The sequence below is a fragment of the Lineus longissimus genome, chromosome 7, assembly GCF_910592395.1.
Source record: "Lineus longissimus chromosome 7, tnLinLong1.2, whole genome shotgun sequence".
Lineage (NCBI taxonomy): Eukaryota > Metazoa > Nemertea > Pilidiophora > Heteronemertea > Lineidae > Lineus > Lineus longissimus.
In genome coordinates, this window is record NC_088314.1 from 14,092,434 (window position 1) to 14,113,147 (window position 20,714).

General features: G+C 39.5%; 1 long non-coding RNA gene across 1 annotated transcript; it reads left to right on the forward strand.

Moving 5' to 3' along the window:
- Positions 1 to 1,625: 1,625 nt before the first annotated feature.
- LOC135491460 (uncharacterized) lies at positions 1,626 to 19,859 on the forward strand. The gene is made up of 3 exons (XR_010447831.1): positions 1,626 to 1,687; positions 1,801 to 1,845; positions 19,163 to 19,859. It is a non-coding gene; the product is annotated as an uncharacterized LOC135491460 (long non-coding RNA).
- Positions 19,860 to 20,714: the final 855 nt, after the last annotated feature.

Sequence of the window (20,714 nt, forward strand, 5' to 3'; positions counted from 1 at the left end):
TGCGAGCAACCGGCCAAAATCGTGTAGTCATGGGCGCTAGCCAGGTCAAACCCACTGAATGTGCCGTCGCCCTTTCCGGGGCAGAAGCTAAGTCACTCAATTTGTGAAAAATGAGTGTTTCAGCTTCATCATCATCATTTTTTTCATCCACAATCGTTGGTCTATAGAATAAAAGTTGGTCGTCTGACATGATGACGAAATGTGCACTAACAAAATAAGTCGTATTGAAAGCAACAATCGGCGGTGCCAACGCGTTGGTTTAATTCTATTGTATCACATCATGGTTAAGAGAAAAACCACCACAGCAAACATCATTTTGCTCATAATAGCCTTATGACGAGAATATGCTGGGCCTACTCAAATGATTTTCTCCTCAAAGTAGAACAAGTTTGCTATTGAAAAACAAATTACTGATACGAACAATCTAATGAGAGGTAGGTTACTAGAAATGCTAGAGGAAAAAAAGAAGATACTTAGGCCCACAATATCTTCCCATTGTTATTTCGTGGACGAGATGTAAGACCAACTCATTATCTGATTGCAGAACTAAATGTTCTGAACTGCTTTGCAAAGTTTACGTAGTTGATGAGTTCAAGATCACTTTGATAAAATAAAGCGCGCTAGTTAGTATGTCAATGAGCCAAATCAAGCTCTTGTTTAAATGATTTTTGGCGTCATTTCAAAAAGGTAGAATGTACAAGTGAGAGGCTGGTTAACCGGCATGTTAAATTAGGCCTTTTTCCAGCCGTCCTTGGAGCGATAACAATTGTTTTTGTTCTAGCAACAAAGAAAAAACTCTTATGAACTTATTCTCTTGGCAACATTTCTAATACGCACAATCTAATGAGAGCTATTGGGTGACCGAAAGGTGAAGTTAAAGTGCCTAATTGTTTTATAATGAATCATGAACAAGAAAAAAGTCATTTTCGCACTTACTGGCTGTCATTTTGGCCGAGTTATATCTAATCTGAGCTTGGATCTGTGATGAAATATCAAGCGCCCTATATAATCAGTGGGAAATTGTTCTTGAGAATAATTTCAAAAGTGCCTGGAGGTGCCTTGATCAGTTCGAAGGGCTTTAGGTCAAGGATTTCGTTTATAAATCAATACGAAAATATTATATTATGGTCTCGTGACTCCTTGCGTGGCAAACTACACTTCTAGCCTCCATGATTGGTCAAAAATGGAATATTTCAAGCTTTATTAAGAGCTGTGAGGGCAAAACTTCCCCCATTTCGCATGTGCGGGCAACTTACGCACACACATTTTGCTGAGAAGCAATCGGGATAAAAGGTAGGCCTTATAACTGTTATTTTTCCGTTTAGTTAGCAGCTCGGCTAAAAGTCTTCAGAAACAGACTTAGTAACATCCGTCCATTATGTTCTCTTCCAGAGGGATGGTTTATACACAAGTGCCCCAAAGCCGAGAAACATTATGTTATCGTGAATCAAGGTAGGGCCTTCATTTTTATAGTTCTGTCGGCTCAGTATGATTTTGATTCAACAATAATAATCATCTCTCCTTTGGGAAATGAAATAACATGCGACCCCATATTTCTCTTCCAGCGCCATGCAGATATAAACAGCCCTTGCTGCCCGCAACATCCGTCCATTATTTTCTCTTTCAGAGGGATGGCTTATACACAAGTGCCCCAAAGCCGAGAAACATTATGTTATCGTGAATCAAGGTAGCGCCTTCATTTTTATAGTTTTGTCGGCTCAGTATGATTTTGATTTAACAATAATAATCATCTCTCCTTTGGGAAATGAAATAACATGCGATCCCATATTTCTCTTCCAGTGCCATGCAGATACAAACAGCCCTTGCTGCCCGCCCGATTAAAAGGTAGGCCTATTTGTTTACTCACAAGGACACACAAAAATACTGTATCTGTCGCTATGTCGCTGAACATACCTCACTCAAAGATATTTTCCCACTTTGCGACGATATTTGGTAAAATGATTTTTTGCGAAGTGGTTGACCAATCCTAAATGAATTCATATCTTTTAAAACATTTGAGCACCCGGTTTCCTAAATATTTCTTTTTTGGCACTTAATTTGGTGATTTTTCGAAGAAATCTCATTAATTATTGATGACGTTTTGGATCACGTGATGTTAATCAAGCCGTTTTTCGCGGCAATTGCGTGCACGACGCGATATTGTAAAAATATTTTAATGCACAGCGTGTCTCAAAAAAATTGTAGTTAAAAGTGAGAATGGCATGATGGTAGCCTGTTTGAGTTCTGTTGATGAATATGCTTAGTCTGAATATAATTTCTACAACTTGTGGTCAAATGACCAGATGATTTTGAGCCTTTTGATAAAGCTACTGGTAGAATAGTCATCAGACATGTCAGAGTGACGGTAACTGAGTGAGTGTTATGTTATGTTTTGAGACTGGATGTATGTCATGTATTCCACCATATCGTCATTGATATTGACCAGGAATACTATCGATTTGTGTGGATGTGCTCAAACAGTAAAGCATGAGCCATGATGCTTCACTTCCGAACAGATCCAGGTGACTGAGATGTCTACTACCACATTGTTGGGCAATCCCGCTGATTCTTAATTCAGAAATTTCTCTATATATCTTCTGTGAAAATAAACATTCTCAGAATGATATATCTCTTGTTTGTTTGGTAATTTTAGTTGCCTATGTTTAAACACTTTTTTGCCAGATTTGCCTGTAAAAGGCTGCCATAGTTCAGGAAAAGAAATCATATACACATTACAATGTGGATCTTTACGGTCCAAAACACCAGGGCCTACTAGTACATGACATGGCTCAATAATAGGCATTGTCTGGTATTTTTGGACGACCTTTGGATGGATAGTTTATTTTCCCTGACCCTGGCCTGGGTCTGAACGGGCTTTCAAGCCATCAATGATGCTTATAAAGGGAATAGCCTCATCAGTACCCCCACAAGAGTTATTTTGTGCCAGACATCGCGCACAGAACTTACTGTTATCGGGGATCTCCATTACTGATCTCCCGGGGGTTTCAGTCTTGGGGACTAACTCCGGGATCAAACAGGGAAGAACATCCACACGAGATTAAGATGTTATACGTACTCTTTTAATTATCCAAGAGCGAACTTGGAACTCCCGCTGCTAAGGGAGAGGCAGTTTTATATCCAGGACCCAACCAACCAGGAGACAGGGAATGAACTGCAATGCGCCACAGCACCACGCACACGTCACTGCGCCACTGCGCCACTGCACCACGAATACGCCACCAATCAGGAGGCCAGCAGCGTACTGCAATGCGCCGAGTCAATGCGCAAAATACGCCACCAATCATAAGGCCAGCAGCGTACCGCAATGCGCCGGGCAATGCCGCAGTCAGTTCAAATCCTCTCACCTGTACCTATTTGGGTCCTGCATAAGGCCTACCTGTTCGTTAACAGGAATAATGCAAGGTGAATACATTGAAATACAATACGATTACATTACCATCATCTCATTTTTAGAGTTGCTGTATTAGTAAAAGATAATACCAAAAGGCCAGTGACCTCTATTAAAACCTGTGTACATTACATGTACATTGTTGTGCATAAGTCTTGGTAAAAAAAGTACACATTGGACCAATCAATCTGCACAAAATTTTGTATGTGTCAAGAAGAACCCTTTGCCAATAGCATAATAAAGTTTAAAAACATTCCAATACCGATTGCCTGAGAAAAAAAGATTTCCGTACACCATATCCATCAAAACGTCACTGGCGCATTGATATGGCCCTGTCAAAGTACAAGTTCTAAACTGACCAGTGAGACCACATTTTCTTAAATATATTATCAAAAAGCATATTTCTGTGATGGCCTGACTCTGTAGATTAAGAATCAACCACAGATTGAGAATTAATTCCACTTTGTTCCATCCCAGCCATGTATTTACCACAACTTGACATTTTGATAAGCTCTATGTGACTCCGGTCGTGGATGAATACATGTCTCTGCCCAAAAAGCTGATAAAGTATGTAATTTGAGCAGCATGACAAATGCCAGTGTTAAAGGTGTAAACCTAAATACCTATTACAGGACATCTTCCTGCAAGATTGTGATTGGTTTAACTTGAAGTTTGTCATCAATTTGTCTGTTGTAAATGTACATCCATGCTGTTGTCATTCAGGATAAATCTGCTTTATATCTTTCAGCTAATACTTTCTCTTCTCCAGTCAATCGGGTTTGATGAACATGTCAAGCTGTTGAATGGTGTAAACAATCATTAGCAAATAACGTCACGAATGAAAATAAGTTTGATTCCTTCCACTTGAAAAGGTCAACAGCACCACTTGCAAGAATTTGAATTTGGCATTGTGTTTACACCCTTCAACAATTGACTGTTTGTTATTAGTGTTCTTGTTTCAATGTTAGCGTTTCACTGTTGAAGAGTTTCAAGATGCAGAAGAGAGGAGTAGTTATCTTTAATGTTAAGTTTCTTCTTTGCATCATTTTGTCATTAAATTTGGGCAATGGTGGGAAGTCTTCATGTACATGTAGGCCTAATCAGTATTCTAGAACATCACCTCATCAAAAAGGAATATTGCACAATGTCTACGACGGTTTGGACTTCAAAGACAAAATTATCTTCTGTAGTGTTCTGCTGATAGTTTTCTTGGCTGTCCTGATAACTCTTTGTGCTGTGACTTATGCTTAATTTACTTCTTGTGTAGTTGCAGCATCAGCATGATAGAAAATCTGTATGATTGGCTTCTCCTCCCATCTACAAGCAGACCAATCAATATTCTCAACACCAAGCAGTTAGGTCCTAATAGTCATGTTCGACCTTTTGTTATATCCTACAAGAATGATAGGGCGGTTTACTCCATAGACCTTGTACAAGTGTTTGTTGGTTTTGTAGCGATGGTGGCGATCCTAGTGTTCGGGCCTCTTCGGCTCAACTTCGGGTGTGGTCGGAACCTAAATCCGGCTGCAACATTTTATGACAAAAATCATAGGTAACTTAAACGTATTTTCCAGCTGTGCGACGGAAATAATCATTTTTACTATCGTGTTATTCAGTCAAAGATACATATAACAATAAATATCAGTCATTACTTCCGAGCACGCGTGATGTTTTTGATGAGTTACGTGCATTTATTCAAAAAAATTACGTGAAAAAATTGCAAATTTTCGGGCGACGACCGCTGTTCAAAGTCACGTAAACAGCAAACCTCAGGACTTTTTACACTTTTTTCTTAATGAAACTACCAATTAATGTTTCATCTAGAATAATATGTTCAGTTTACATGTCATTCAGAAAGATTTTGGCAAGTTTAGGATCGATTTCCGACTTCATATTTTTCACGCCTAAATGTACGCGATAATGAGCTCGTAATTATATGCAGTGACGTCATAGCCCAGAGAGAATTACGCGGAAATGGGGGCGCGGGGGAAAAAGTTAGTTCCAATGCAAGCCACCAATTTCGGGAAACATGTATAGGAAGACGGTATACGTGAGTAAACAGAGTATATTGGGCTACTAAATAATCAAGAACTTTTTTTTTCTAAAAATAGAAAAAAATATCTTAGCAGATTGTGTTGAACGAAGGCGTTGATGACTGAAATGCTGGTGACCTGTTTGCGTGCAGTCGTCATAATGAGCGTTTAAAGGGGTACGCCGTCCGTAATTATTGATGGTCTAGGATGAGAGAAATGCAGTGACAAAAAATGCTGCAGTGCTACTATTAGTATTATGCACACACTTAATGAATGTATAACTACCATGCCATAGTTCTACGCTCGCACTATTCGCTTGTACATTCACCTACACTACTACTACATTGATAAATGCACTACATTTGTTGCACACTTAAATTTAGGCTAGTGATACAATGACTAGCTAATATGCAAATCTTAAAAAAAGGTTCAAACTATGAATGATAACAAAACGCTTCTCATTTAATCGGAATCGGTATACAGTATTGATTTAATCTTTTTTGTCACCAAGCCGTTGTCATCATCGTCATAAATCGTCTGACAACTAAATGATTCACAACCGCACGGATTTGGTCACAGTTGGTGTAGTTAAAACAATACCAACATATGAGTTCTAAGCCTTTTGACAATGCTGGACCGCATACCATTACGAACACGTATACTGTAAATATTAAATTTGTATATATTTTAGACAGGGTAGCGAGTGAGATCAATGCCCAGGGAAGGTTTCAGACAATGGGACGAGTCTGAGAGAAGTTCGTTGTGACTCCCGGCCGTTTCAGCCAAGTTGCCGCACGAGAACAAAATGACGCGGCTTACCCTCTGTCTTGTGTCAAGGTGGCTACTATCTATTTTTTCATGAAGTCACTAGTCATCTACTGTATATATTAATACTAGAACTGGTAAAAGTCTCTTTATGGCTACCACAGCCTTAACCGCTGGATGGAATCTCCTAATTGTTCGTATACGCGTATAGAATTTACCTGCGAAGCCATTCAGCTACGTCTCTAATCCATATTTTCAGCGCAAAACGTGTTTTTCGTGTGTTTTATCGTTTGGACAATCTGAGATCACATTTTTTTTCCGTATGAATAGCAAATGTAATAGACGGTGCTGCCATCTATTAATCTGGCAACTGAAATTGCCTTGACATTTCTAGGAATCCTGGTTGTCTAATGGTAAAAACACTGGCCTGCCGCCAGCGACCCGAGGTCGGAACCCGCGATGGTCTTTTTTCCCTTTTTTTCCCGTGATTCTTATTGAATATATATAATATGATATATATACTGGTATATATCAGTGCGATTCCTGAAATACAGATTCCGAGCCTCGACCACCACCAATATATACGTCTGCAACTCCGAAAGGGACAGCTTAAGTAGGCCTACATAGGCCTATACAATATAACGGCAACTACATAGTCCCACCATGTTCAGAGAGCAGAGATTCTATTCAAACCCCATCGGAATATCGCATGATACTAAACAATGCAAAGACTGTCGACGCAGGCATTACCGATTTCTTACGGGAATTCGATCGGACATAAGCCTTCCCCAAAACAATCGCCAATACACGAATTCGTTCTCAAAATCAACGACATACTCATAAGGACGTTGCTGGGCTCCTCCAAAACGTATTTGAGTATAGACGGGCCAGTTTCTGATGGTGAAACGCAACAGGACAACTATTCCATTGCAATTCTTACATGTAATTTAATGACTCCGACGGCATGCCAACCATTCGTCTCATCTTTAAATACGGTGCAATTGTCATGCTTCTCCGAACATTGCCATCCCTAAAGGACTCTATTTATATGGAACACGGTTTTAAACTTTCGGTGAAATTTTCAAGGAGAAGTTGTTTCAGTTAAAAGTATCCATCAGTACATTTGTAAATAACGAAGCGGTAAATAACGGCCAAATTATAATCAAATCAATATGATATACAAATGTTTCGCTCTTTTGGATATTCCTTCCACCAATTAACGACCACTCTATGTGTCAATGCCCCAAACTCGGCTTGGAGCACAGAAAATTGCTACATATGTAGTTTCTTTACAATGTAGACTCGTCACAGCAAATATCTTTGTTAACACCTCTCTCTATATGTACCTCACAGCTAAAACATACTAACCTAATGTCAGTATTCCACGGGTGGTGCTCAATCGACCACAGATGTAGATGACACTTAGTTAATCTTTTTTAGCCATATATTGTATTGTAAATTCAACGAAAAAGTCACATTCTAAATATTTCTCGAAGATAAAAAGCGAAAGCCGTTACCTTTCTCCAGAAAACAATGATAATGAATACAAAATCGTCATAGAAATTTTTATTTAGAATTTCATAAATTTTGGAATTATAATAGCTGCTACCAACAGGAAATAACGTCATTTCCTCTTGGTGCTACATGTAGGTTTTGTAGGTAGATTTAAGAAGTTAAGTTTAAGTTATATAGAATCTATCTGTCAAATGCACTGGAAGTCTCGATATAGTTTGTTCAAAAAGGATCAAGTAAGGTTGTCATTTACAAAACTAATTGAAGATACAAATTCTATTCACGTTTAGATTCTATATAGCATTCATGTAAATTTCTTTAAAGATTCGCTACGAAAAGTTTTGAATGTGGCATTTGCGATGACACCATCAATATCTCGAGAAAGTAGGTCGTCCGATATAGAGATATCTATTGGTTGAGTTTTCATATTCCATGTAAATGTAATTCACGACATATTATAGTGATTATTGCACGTTTTAACCAATATGGTCATACCTTCAGCAAATTTAGTGTTTTCCTCATTCCACTTCATGACAATGCACATTAGCGGAACCGACAATAATTTAACTCATGCAATTTTACGAGTTCAGTCGATTCTTCGATGTGGCGTAGCATGCTCGAATATTCAGAGGTGTGTTGCCTTTTCCACCACCTCCCTGAACGGCATTGATGGCCATGATCAAACGGAAACCTGCCACCTTCACAAGGATGCTGCTACCAAGGGCTGGAACTGCCGTGACCGGACCAGAAGACATCGGCTTTGGAAAAAGCAGGTAGCCAATATTTCAATTTTCACACTCGTAACCAATTTTGCAATAACGACATAATTTGCTGTTTTTGCGTGCACAACAAGTTAAACGCCAGCATGGTGGTCCTATCGACCCGTCGTCGGTCAGGTTTTGTTATTCTCTGTGCTTTTGCCTGACTGACGATCCCGTGTACTGCGCGGATTGATATTCTAAGTACATCAAGTATGTTAGGAATTACTACAGATTGTTTGAATGAATCTCCATCCTCCGCGCATCGCGCCCACCATCATTGTCGGAATTATCTTCGGCAATCGTGTGACCTATACGACTCGTAAAATTTGCTGATGCGATGCCTATGAAATACACAGAAAGAAAAATGAAACTGCCAGCACTATGCGCGAGTTTCATGGTACTGTAGAACGGAATATTTTCGCGCCATAAAGTTTCGCAAATGTCGAATAATGGATATATACGCGGCAAAATATTTTCGCGAGTCAATAATTTTTTTCCCCAAAATTAAAAAATCTACTTGACATAGAGCTCCTAGTGAGTAGGCGCTGCAGTGTAGACGTCTATACTCCAATATACTGTCAACATCATTGTGTCGAGTAATTTAAAGCTTCTGTAGCACACAAAGATGGGTGTCAATTAGGCAATAGTCATTTAAAGGTCTAGAATTTGAGGGTGTTAGATGTCATACGTGCTAAATGAGGAGGGTATACGCCGTATTTTTATCACCTACATAGTATACCAAACCGAGATCGACACAACGCCTATAGCTGGAGACAATACCTTCGTGGAACATAGCAACAATGAAAAGCAGTAGATTTTTTGTGGCAGAACATTTTCGAGAACATGACCTACTCGCGAAATTCGCGAAAATATCCTGCACGCGAAATTTTTCTCTTCTACAGTAATAAAACCATCAAGACTACCATTGGAGTTGAGGAATATGCTCGACTTTGAGATGGATCGTGTGCGCTAAACGTGGAACTCGAACGATACAGTGAAATCGAACTTTAACTTTTGTACCATAGTCGCTTTTGAAAAAGAAACCCAATTCTCGTCCGAATTCACGGCGCAATGTCAACAGGTCAACTGAAGAATAAACATTTCACCTACACTTCAACATTGATGGTGAATTACAGTCGTCTGGTGATAACTTCGACTCAACTGAACTGGTAAATACTCCACAGCGATAAATTACGTGTACCTGCACAAAATTACTTTTTAATTCCAGACATGTGCCTAAGGCGTATATAATTTAGTCGGATTCCAAGTCGTGGACTGAAACTTGGAAACAACTACGTTGTATTCATTTTATGCACCGATCCAATTTGGAATTTAAAACACTTTACCGCAGAAAGAATATCATTAAAACTGATTAATTGAATACTGGTATATATATATTACTAGATAACAGTAAATATGATTCGACCTTTGGAGGTAAAGTCGGAGTGAGATTTGGAACGTTAAAAGCCCAGAAATTCAAAACGGGTTATGGCGCCTATTTAGCGGAAACAGCCTCCAAAAACAGTATAAGCATATCGATGTTTTAATACATGTATCAACACTTTGAGAGTTATGGAATTAAGGAATTGAACCCGAGGCGGAGGACCTTGGTTGAGTTACCAAGACACTCGAGGGTGGAGCTAAAATACAGTCCAAACCCGAGCTGACAGGCGAGGGTTTGGACGAAATTTTAGCTCCACCCGAGAGTGTCTTGGTAACTCAACCAAGGTCCGAAGCCGAGGGTTCAATTTCTATTCTAAAATACCTCAAACTTAAAAAGATAGGCCACGAAATAACTTGAATATGTGCGAATTTGGCAAATTCCATCCATCGCCTGCCCGGAGCGCCGGTAGCGCCGTTGTTTACATTATGTTACGGCAGCCCGTATAGGAAGTTCGGATCGGCTCGCTCAAGTGACGCTAAAATCCGCGCAAATGGGCTATTTGGAGCGTTTTTCTCAGCAAATATGTGTAGTGCTCATTAAAAAACTTAGGGTGGTTGATGCTTCCTTGGCTGATTTGTGTTTGAAGCAGTGTTTTGAGAGCCTCAAACTTCTGAAGTGAGCTGTGTGCATGGTTCCACATTTTAGTGCAACCCGAGGGAACTTTGGTAGAGCATCTTGGTTGCGTGTCCAAAACACTCCACTCTCAGAACGAGGCTTATGCATTTTCCATTTAAAAGTTGACTTTACGGTACCAAGGTATTTTAGAATATATTACTAATATTCATTTCATAGGTATCAAATTGTTTAAACCGCAATCAATATCAGGCATAGGAAAACAACCAACATGCAGGAAAAAATGACCTGCATTACTTTTTCAATGGATCCGGACCATTTCCACATCCGTTGTGTTTGGAAGAAGACAAAACGTGGAAAATTTACAACTGATTATCGAATATGGCTATTCTTATATTCACTGTTCAATAGTGAGTTCGAAAGTCGGGGTAAGCACCACAGCGTCCTTCTTGGCACTGGCGACTCACTTAGCGCTATGCCTCGGATTGGGTTACCTCGACTTAAATGGCTGCCGAGTGTGTTTTTTGAGAAAAGGTGGAAGACGAATGTAATACACATTTGTTCTATTGCATCAGACTACAGTTTTGGGGCAAAAAAGGGAAGTAATTGAAGAATAATTGATATAAGGATGTGAAAAATTCGGCCAATAGGGTTAGTGATTGTTTTTTGCAGTTTACGTACGTACACAAAGTCTTGGGTCATTCTTTGTTACGCTATTTTACTCTACTATTACTCGGGCCTGGCGCAATAGCGTTTGGGCTCAATTCATACTGGGCATGCGCTTCTAGGCGCGAGAGCCGGTGCGATCGACTACCTAATCATCACGAGATCTCACAGGGAGGCGCGTGGTTTTACCAGGCTGGCTATAAATATTGTTGCCGTAAGGTTTCCCCAATGGAAGTCAGAATGGAACGAAACCTCTTTAATTATGTTATCCCAAAGTGGCAATATACGTTAATAATGGTTTGATTTAATCAAGATGCGTGCATTATTACTTGTGACGATTGTCAAATCAAGAGCAAGAAAGCAGTAGCATTCCGTCTCTCAAAATTATTGTATTATATTAACTTGAGCATATTAATCCTTCATCATGTTTATAACCTGAAGATGTTTTATCTTAACTTTCAACCAAAACGCCGAACTAGCAGAGGGGCAACTATGGGTCGTACCGGGATGTAAGGATTTATGGCCAGTTCCCACCGTGGGCGGGATCGGTCTTTTACCACACTGGGCTAAATGTCATAGTCACAGTGGCTGTTTTTCATTACTCCTTGAGTCCTTACCGTAACGTCTACGTCTTCAGCCAAGATGTTAGTGGAGATTTTAAAATCATATCTCATTTTCATTTTAACGAGCTCACATACATTACTGGAGAATATGGCGATGATGTCATAGGTGTAAGCACTCGTCTTGGAAGGAAATCTGCCTATAAAACATTTCGAGCATTTCAAGTTGATTTGAATGGAAATAGCAATTGCCGAGAGTTGATTTTGCCGTATGACGAACTGAAGAAAAGCCTCGGTCCGAAAAATTCGACGTTCGAATATTTCAAAATGATTTCATGCGGTGAGAATGTTTTCTTGGAGTTGACCTATCGATGCAAATATCAGAAGCACAAGATCAGGAAAAAAACCCTGTCTGTGTCTTGGTTAGATTGGTATAAAATAGTCGACGTAGGGTTCAATCTTAAACTTGAGTATGTTAAAAGCCTAAAAGGGATTCGCTACTCTCTTACGTCAGAAGCCGACATTGCAACCATAGCACTTAATATGGATATGTCAGGGAATATCAAATGTGATATAAATGGTCACCTCTTTAAATCATCAGCCAGAAAACATTCCATCACCATTTTAGAAAAACCGTACGAATATAGTACATCCACGTCGATTATCTTTCGTGATGATTTCTTCAGAAAATTGGGAGACTCTGTCATTGTGTCTTTGCTCGGATCATATAACGTCGTCGTTGAGGTTCATCGGTCGAAAATTGGAGCCAACCTCGGTTTTGACCCAGATGAGAGCTACAAGTTTCAGTCTAAAAACCGTGCTATACTTCTTTTTATGTTAAATTTGGCGGCATGCCTTAAACAATCTGATGTGGATGCTTGGCCTACGTTATTGATGACCTTAGATGCCAAGTTTGTCTCACATCATATGCTTATTCTTGGTGCGAATGAAAGAATAATCGCCTGGCCAAAATTTGGTGAAAATAAACAGTTAACCGCAAAAGTATTTATTGCGTGAAGAAAAGAAACATAATCTGCGTGAACAAATTAAAACCACTATTTGCAGATTAAGAACAACCTGCAGCAAAGCACTTAGAATCATAAATAATAGAGAGTTTGAACGGCTCTGTAAAAGCAGAAGATAGAAATTAGTTCTCAATCATAAATCATAGTAGTTTTATCCCGTCAATCTGATTACATTTAGCTGCTCCACAACGTTTAATGCAAACAATTTAGTTTTGTACGTAAACATGTTTATCAAATTTCCAAAATGTGCTTTTTGATGCTGTATTATGCAAATGGCAAAATGAATCAGTTGAATAATCAGATTGATTTTATCCAATATTTTTCGAAGTAAAAAAGATGCTTGGGAGAATTCATTGGGCATGAAACATCCTAATTTATACACCATAATTATATCGCATCAAAAAACCAGAACTGGCAACTGTCATCATATCACCTTATCTTAGTCAGTGCAAGTAACTTGTTTAGAGACTACACATGTACAGTCCTTCCATAAAGTAAATGTCAACTGGTTTTTTTCATATCACAGATAAAGAGATAAAAATAAGATAAATGAATGCGGTTTTCAGCAGAGTATGGTATATTTAGTTGGTCATATATCTGTTGTTTTTTGGTGGACCTAATTCCATCCCGCCATTATGTAACAAGCATTTTTTAAAAAGGTCCAAAAATCACTTTTTTATTCCATGTGCCTTTTCAAAAAATTCAAATGAGCCAATGAACTGTGCTTTATGACCATCATTTTTTGGTACTTGCAATCCCATAGAGAGTGTTCGATAGTCATGACAAATGCACATTTTTGCTTACGATTTTTGTGTTATTTTTTTAATCTCTTCCATAACCTTTGATAAAGACCCCACATCCTTCACGTATGAGCTGAGTTGGCCATAAAGACCCTGACTGACTGCATTGCTGACTATGAGGGGTGTTCTCAAATGTCACCAGCTGTCCGAAAAAAACAATAATCTGTGGCGACCTAAAATTGATATTCAAAATGAAAGAATCTAGCAGGAATTTTCTAGTAATGAAAGCAAAAAAAACCTTTGTTGCATCATAGTTTACCCATACATTGTGAAAAGAACGATAATCAAATATAATAAAAAAGTGACTTTTTAGACATTTTTAAAACTGCCTGTTACATAATGAAGAGACAGGATTAGGTGGGTCCAAATACAACAGATACATGGCCAACTAGATATACCATTCTCTGCCGAAAACCGCATTCAATTATCTTATTCTATCACTGTGATATTAAAAAAAGCCTGTGGACATTTACTTTCCGGAAGGACTGTACATGTATACATGTATCTGGGTAGATTTGCACGTATTGTCCATACAATCTTATTCAGATCATCAACCAATATCTTGGCTGGCTGGAAACATTCCATAGTATTTGTTATAGTATATTTCGTTTATATCACTGGTTATTTTCTTTCGTCTGTATAATGACGGGACCTCGTGAAGAAGTGAGAATACAGATATTGCACAGCTCCGATGGGACGCAAGTTTTCACACCTTGTGATGGTAATATTGCGAAACTTTCTTCAAAGTTGAATCTGGTTTAAATCTATACATCTAAGCTAGACTAGACATCGAACCATTCCACTTTTCAATAATATGCAAGACTTTGCTGCATGAAGAAATTCATTGATATACTTTCTCATATGACTTTTTTACGCCACAATGTCGTGTGGATGAATTTACACATGCGATAAGTAAACAGAACCGTCTCGATTGAAAGACGTTCTTTTAAAGTGGGCGACCGTCTTTTAAATTAGATTCTGCCCTCGACCTGGTAAGTAAGAGAGAATTGGTGGAAAGAGTTTGACCACTTATTGCCTACAGCTCTATACATGATGTTGGGAATTGAAATTGAGAGAACGCGTCATTCGGAGGTTTTAGCTTGCATCTTCTTCATTCTTCCTTCTTAGCTTCCGTCAAAGTCTTTGAGTATGATATGTTTGCACACACTGATGTTCAGGTTTCATTACATAACGGTTACACCTCTGCTATTTCTATGCTCCAGCAGTTGGCCGCGCCCCCATTTTCGCGTAATTCTCTCTGCGCTATGACGTCACTGCATATCATTACGAGTTCATTATCGCGTACATTTAGGCGTGAAAAATATGAAGTCGGAAATCGATCCTAAACTTGCCAAAATCTTTCTGAATGACATGTAAACGGAACATATTATTCTAGATGAAACATTAATTAGTAGTTTCATTAAGAAAAAAGTGTAAAAAGTCCTGAGGTTTGCTGTTTACGTGACTTTGAACAGCGGTCGTCGCCCGAAAATTTGCAATTTTTTCACGTAATTTTGTTGAATAAATGCACCTAACTCATCAAAAACATCGCGCGTGCTCAGAAGTAATGACTGATATTTATTGTTATATGTATCTTTGACTGAATAACACGATAGTAAAAATGATTATTTCTGCCGCACGGCTGGAAAATACGTTTAAGTTGCCTCTGATTTTTGTCAGAAAATGTTGCAGCCGCATTTAGGTTCCGACCACACCCGAAGTTGAGCCGAAGAGGCCCAAACACTAGGATCGCCACCATCGCTACAAAACGTGTTCTAGAATACTGATTATGAAAACTTGTCCAATAGCCCATCCTGCCGTCCCATCCCTCCTTTCATGAGACCACCATTGCCCAAATTTAATGACAAAATGATGCAAAGAAGAAACTTAACATTAAAGATAACTAATCCTCTCTTCTGCATCTTGAAACTCTTTAACAGTGAAACGCTAACATTGAAACAAGAACACCAATAACAAACAGACAGTCAATTGTTGAAGGGTGTAAAACACAATGCCAAATTTAAATTCTTGCAAGTGGTGCTGTTGAACTTTTCAAGTGGAAGGAATCAAACTTATTTTCATTTGTGACGTTATTTGCTAATGATTGTTTACACCATTCAACAGCTTGACATGTTCATCAAACCCGATTGACTGGAGAAGTGAAAGTATTAGCTGAAAGATAAAGCAGATTTTTCCTGAATGACAACAGCATGGATGTACAATTACAACAGACAAATTGATGACAAACTTCAAGTTAAACCAATCACAATCTTGCAGGAAGATGTCCTGTAATAGGTTAAGTTTACACCTTTTAACACTGGCATTGGTCATGCTGCTCAAATTACATACTTTATCAGCTTTTTGGTATTATCTTTTACTGATACAGCAACTCTAAAAATGAGATGATGGCAAGTTCTGTGCGCGATGTCTGGCACAAAATAACTCTTGTGGGGGTACTGATGAGGCTATTCCCGGCTTTATAAGCATCATTGATGGCTTGGAAGCTCGTTCAGACCCAGGCCAGGGTCAGGGAAAATAAACTATCCATCCAAAGGTCGTCCAAAATTACCAGACAATGCCTATTATTGAGCCATGTCACCTAGTAGGCCCTGGTGTTTTGGACCGTGAAGATCCACATTGTAATGTGTATATGATTTCTTTTCCTGAACTATGGCAGCCTTTTACAGGCAAATCTGGCAAAAAGGTGCCTAAACATAGGCAACTAAAATTACCAAACAAACAAAAGATATATCATTATGAGAAAGTTTATTTTCACAGAGGATATACAGAGAAATTACTGAATTAAGAATCAGTCGGATTGCCCAACAATGTAGTAAGTAGTAGTAACATCTCAGTCACCTGGATCTGTTCGGAAGTGAAGCATTACTGTTTGAGCACATCCACACAAATCGATAGTATTCCTGGTCAATATCAATGACGATATGGTGGAACACATGACATACCTCCAGTCTCATATTCATAACACTCACTCAGTCAGTCACTGTCACTCTGACATGTCTGATGTGATGACTATTCTACCAGTAGCTTTATCAAAAGGCTCAAAATCATCTGGTCATTTGGCCACAAGTTGTAGAAATTATAGTCAGACTAAGCATATTCATCAACAGAACTCAAACAGGCTACAATCATGCCATTCTCACTTTTAACCACAATTTTTTTGAGAAACGCTGTGCATTAAAATATTTTTACAATATCGCGTCGTGCACGCAATTGCCGCGAAAAACGGCTTGATTAACATCACGTGATCCAAAACGTCATAAATAATAATGAGATTTCTTCGAAAAATCACCAAATTAAGTGCCAAAAAAGAAATATTTAGGAAACAGGGTGCTCAAATGTTTTAAAAGATGTGAATTTATTAAAATTTATGTAAATTGATAATTAGAAGGTATATAGTTCAGGAAATATTAATTAATAATCATTCCTTATCGTCTTTTGAGAGCATTTTTAATTGTAAAAAGTATATACCTCCGTCACAGAGTCTCTGCAATGGTTATTTTTATCACAGTAGACTCGCGCGGCCAGACTCTCTTCACCTATTAGTCTGGCGCAAGCCAGGCATTCTTTGTACTAGACGTTTTCCATTACAATGTATCTGGGCCGAAGAAACACTGCGCAAGATTACCTCGAGTTGAGAATAGATTATGCTGATGAGCATACTTCGCCATTGAGTTTTCCCAGAATGGTGCATATCGCGCGCGAAGATACTTAGCCTAATACCACTAGGCTCCGCGTGGTGGCGCTAAGGCGGCCGCTGTAATCAAGAGAATGGTTGAGTCACTCTAAAAGCTACTTGGTGATAACAAATGACGGACCTAACCAAAATTGCTTATATTTTCGCATTGCTACAATGAAAGACCTAATACTGAAACCACATGCCTGTTGACTGGGCTTTAAGGGAGACTGGCATCATGCCTAGTCTCTCTTAAAGCACAGTCAACAGACAGCACTATACCCCCTCACACTCAGAAATCACTAACGCCCACCCCTTCCTGCCACTTTGATACTTCTGGATGCTCTGGACACGGTAGTTGATAAAAGCTGGACTCAAGATGCTGGACGCTAGATTACGATCATCGGATTGCATTGCCTGGATTCAATCAACCTCGCCTCCCGTTCATGGAATCCAAGTGGGCCTAAATTTACTAGAGCTGACTGGATGGGAACAGAATGATTAGGACTTTATACTTTCAGGGCGTTTGTTGAGATGAGGTAAAAATAGACATACATAGATCGCATTTGGAATGATATGCGTAGACGACCAATTTAGAGAAATGATATAAGAACGCTAATTTTGATCATCGGGTTCAGAGAAACTTTCAGGAATTAGAAAACATCTCCGATGTCCTTCCTGCTGAGTTTTGTTGGTAATCCTGATAGCTGGGAAAAGCATGCTGTAGTAATTTTACGTAATCTGCCTTTGGTCTGGGAGTGAGAGACCTTGTTATCTGCTGTCTTTGCACTATCTTGATGATATCATCAACGTGAATCAAAATAGACCACAATCAAACTTTCGACTGGTAACAATGAGTCGAGAACTATTTCCTATAATATGGGGGTGGAATACTTGTCCACCCCCATATTATAGGAAATAGTTCTCGACTCATTGTTACCAGTCGAAAGTTTGATTGTGGTCTATTTTGATTCACGTTGATGATATCATCAAGATAGTGCAAACACAGCAGGTAACAAGGTCTCGTACTCCCAGACCAAAGGCAGGTTACGTAAAATTACTACAGCATGCTTTTCCCAGCTATCAGGATAACCAACAAAACTCAGCAGGAAGGACATCGGAAATGTTTTCTTATTCCTGAAAATTTCTCTGAACCCGATGATCAAAGTTAGCGTTCTTATATCATTTCTCTAAATTGGTCGTCGACGCATAGCATTCCAAATGCGATCTATGTATGTCTATTTTTACCTCATCTCAACAAACGCCCTGAAAGTATAAAGTCCTAATCATTCTCTTCCCGTCCAGTCAGCTCTAGTAAATTTAGGCCCACTGGGATTCCATGAACGGGAGGCGAGGTTGATTGAATCCAGGCAATGCAATCCGATGATCGTAATCTAGCGTCCAGCTTCTTGAGTCCAGCTTTTATCAACTACCGTGTCCAGAGCATCCAGAAGTATTAAGGTGGCAGGAAGGGGTGGGCGTTAGTGGTTTCTGAGTGTGGGGAGGTATAGTGCCAGTCAACAGACATGTGGGGGTGGACAAGTATTCCACTTGTTCCAAGTTCTGCATCTGGAGGAAAATTCAATGTGTTGTAATCCATGCCAAATTTCAGTGTGGACTGATGGAATATTCCAGCATCCCCTGCGCGACCCGGGGCCCCAACATCAACGTACAGAAATCTGTATCTTGCGTCAACAAGCGCAAGAAGTATGACAGAGAAAAAGTGCTTGTAATTAAAATATGCTGATCCGGTGTTTCCTGGCTTCTCGATGCTGATATGTTTGCCGTCTATTGCATCAAGGCAAAGCGGATAGTTGCACTTGTCCTCAAACTCTGACATAACAATTTTCCACTCATCCTGGCTCTCGGGCATCTGAAATGAAAAAAAGAAGATTAATATGCCTATTTTTCTCATTTCAGGCACAAGCAAACACCCCTAATGATTTTGAAGAAGGATTGGAAAGAAAAGAAGATTCAAACGATGATTCAGATGGTGATATGGTTGAAGAGTAAAAGGTTGTGGAAGGTCGTGAAAAGTTGCCGGATGACCCAGAGGTCCCTCCTATGACATCGGAAGGTCCGTCGACCAAACGCCGCAGCTCTTCTCCTTCCGAACGGTCCACCACAGCCGACAAAGCTAAGAACGGGAGGACTACCAAGACACTGAGGAAGGGCAAAATGAACCAGTTTGAAGAAGAAGAGTTGAGCCTGCTGAAAAAACTTACAAACCCTTGTAAGACACCTGCAAAACTTAATCAAGACATGGACGAAATGGACTCTTTCTGTCGCCATCTCTCCTTCAGACTCAAAAGGCTGGATAGGCGTGGTCAGATGATGGCAGTACACAAAATCGAAAATGTCGAGTTTGACATCGAGTATAGTGGTTTGTGTGCAGGCATTGTTTTGATCATCCCACTCCACAAAGCAGTGGGATGCTTCCATGTGACGAAGCTGGTTTGTCTCCGTTTCGTCTTGTCTCTCTGTCCTTGGTTGTGACGTTAGTGTGATTCACGTCGGGCAGATGGCACCACTGTTCTAGGTCAAGCGCCGCCATCTCTCAACCAGTGAACACGTAGATTTTCTTGTCTCCAAACTTCTGTAAATTTCTCTATACATTCTCAAGTTGTGTTCATTAAATTATTTCTATTCGATTTCTGTGGTTTTGTGGATTCTTTTGAGGCCACGATACTTTCGCGAGCCGTTGTATCGTGACATTCCACCATCCGCCTACTTTCCTGCTCCCAGATTCGATACCCTAACAACAGGTAAACCGTTTCCCCAACCTCGGCACCAATACGTTCCGGGGGTGCCTACTGCCCTTAATCAACCCAACTTCCCCCCCCCCCACAGTTTACAGTTTCTTTCCCCGATACGCAATTTTCAATGGATGAAAACGCTGGCTATGAGAATTCGGATAGGCTCTTCCAGTTAACCTTCTTGTGAGCTATGACTTCAACTACTTGTTCTGTATGTATCAAACCTCCTTTCCTTTTGAAATTACCGGCATTTATTTGTGAAAAATGTACTATTCTGCTTAAATACATGAATGTTGGCGTCTCCTCAGTCGTTGTATTGCTATTGACATGGTTTTTATAATTTTCTACGTTCATTTCCAACTGGAGACACAGGAACTTACCTTGAGGTACTTTTCTCCGAGAGCGTCAAATATTGCCACTGTTGTTTCGTTCACGATGTTTGATATTGTTCTTTCTCCAACTCTAAACAGAAAAGACAGACTTTCGAACGTTTCCCCTGAAATTTGAGAATAAGGTATGTTTTAGAATATGATTTTTTTTACATTACACCTCAAAACTCAATACATAAATTATGGAATCAAGTTAGATTATCTATACTGACCAGTAGTTAGAAAACGCAGTGTGATGGTTAAACGCTGCCCTGGTGAAATTGCCTCTCGCATAAGTGTATCTTGTTTCACTAGCAGTGGTCCAATCAGGTGGAGGAGGTCGTCGAA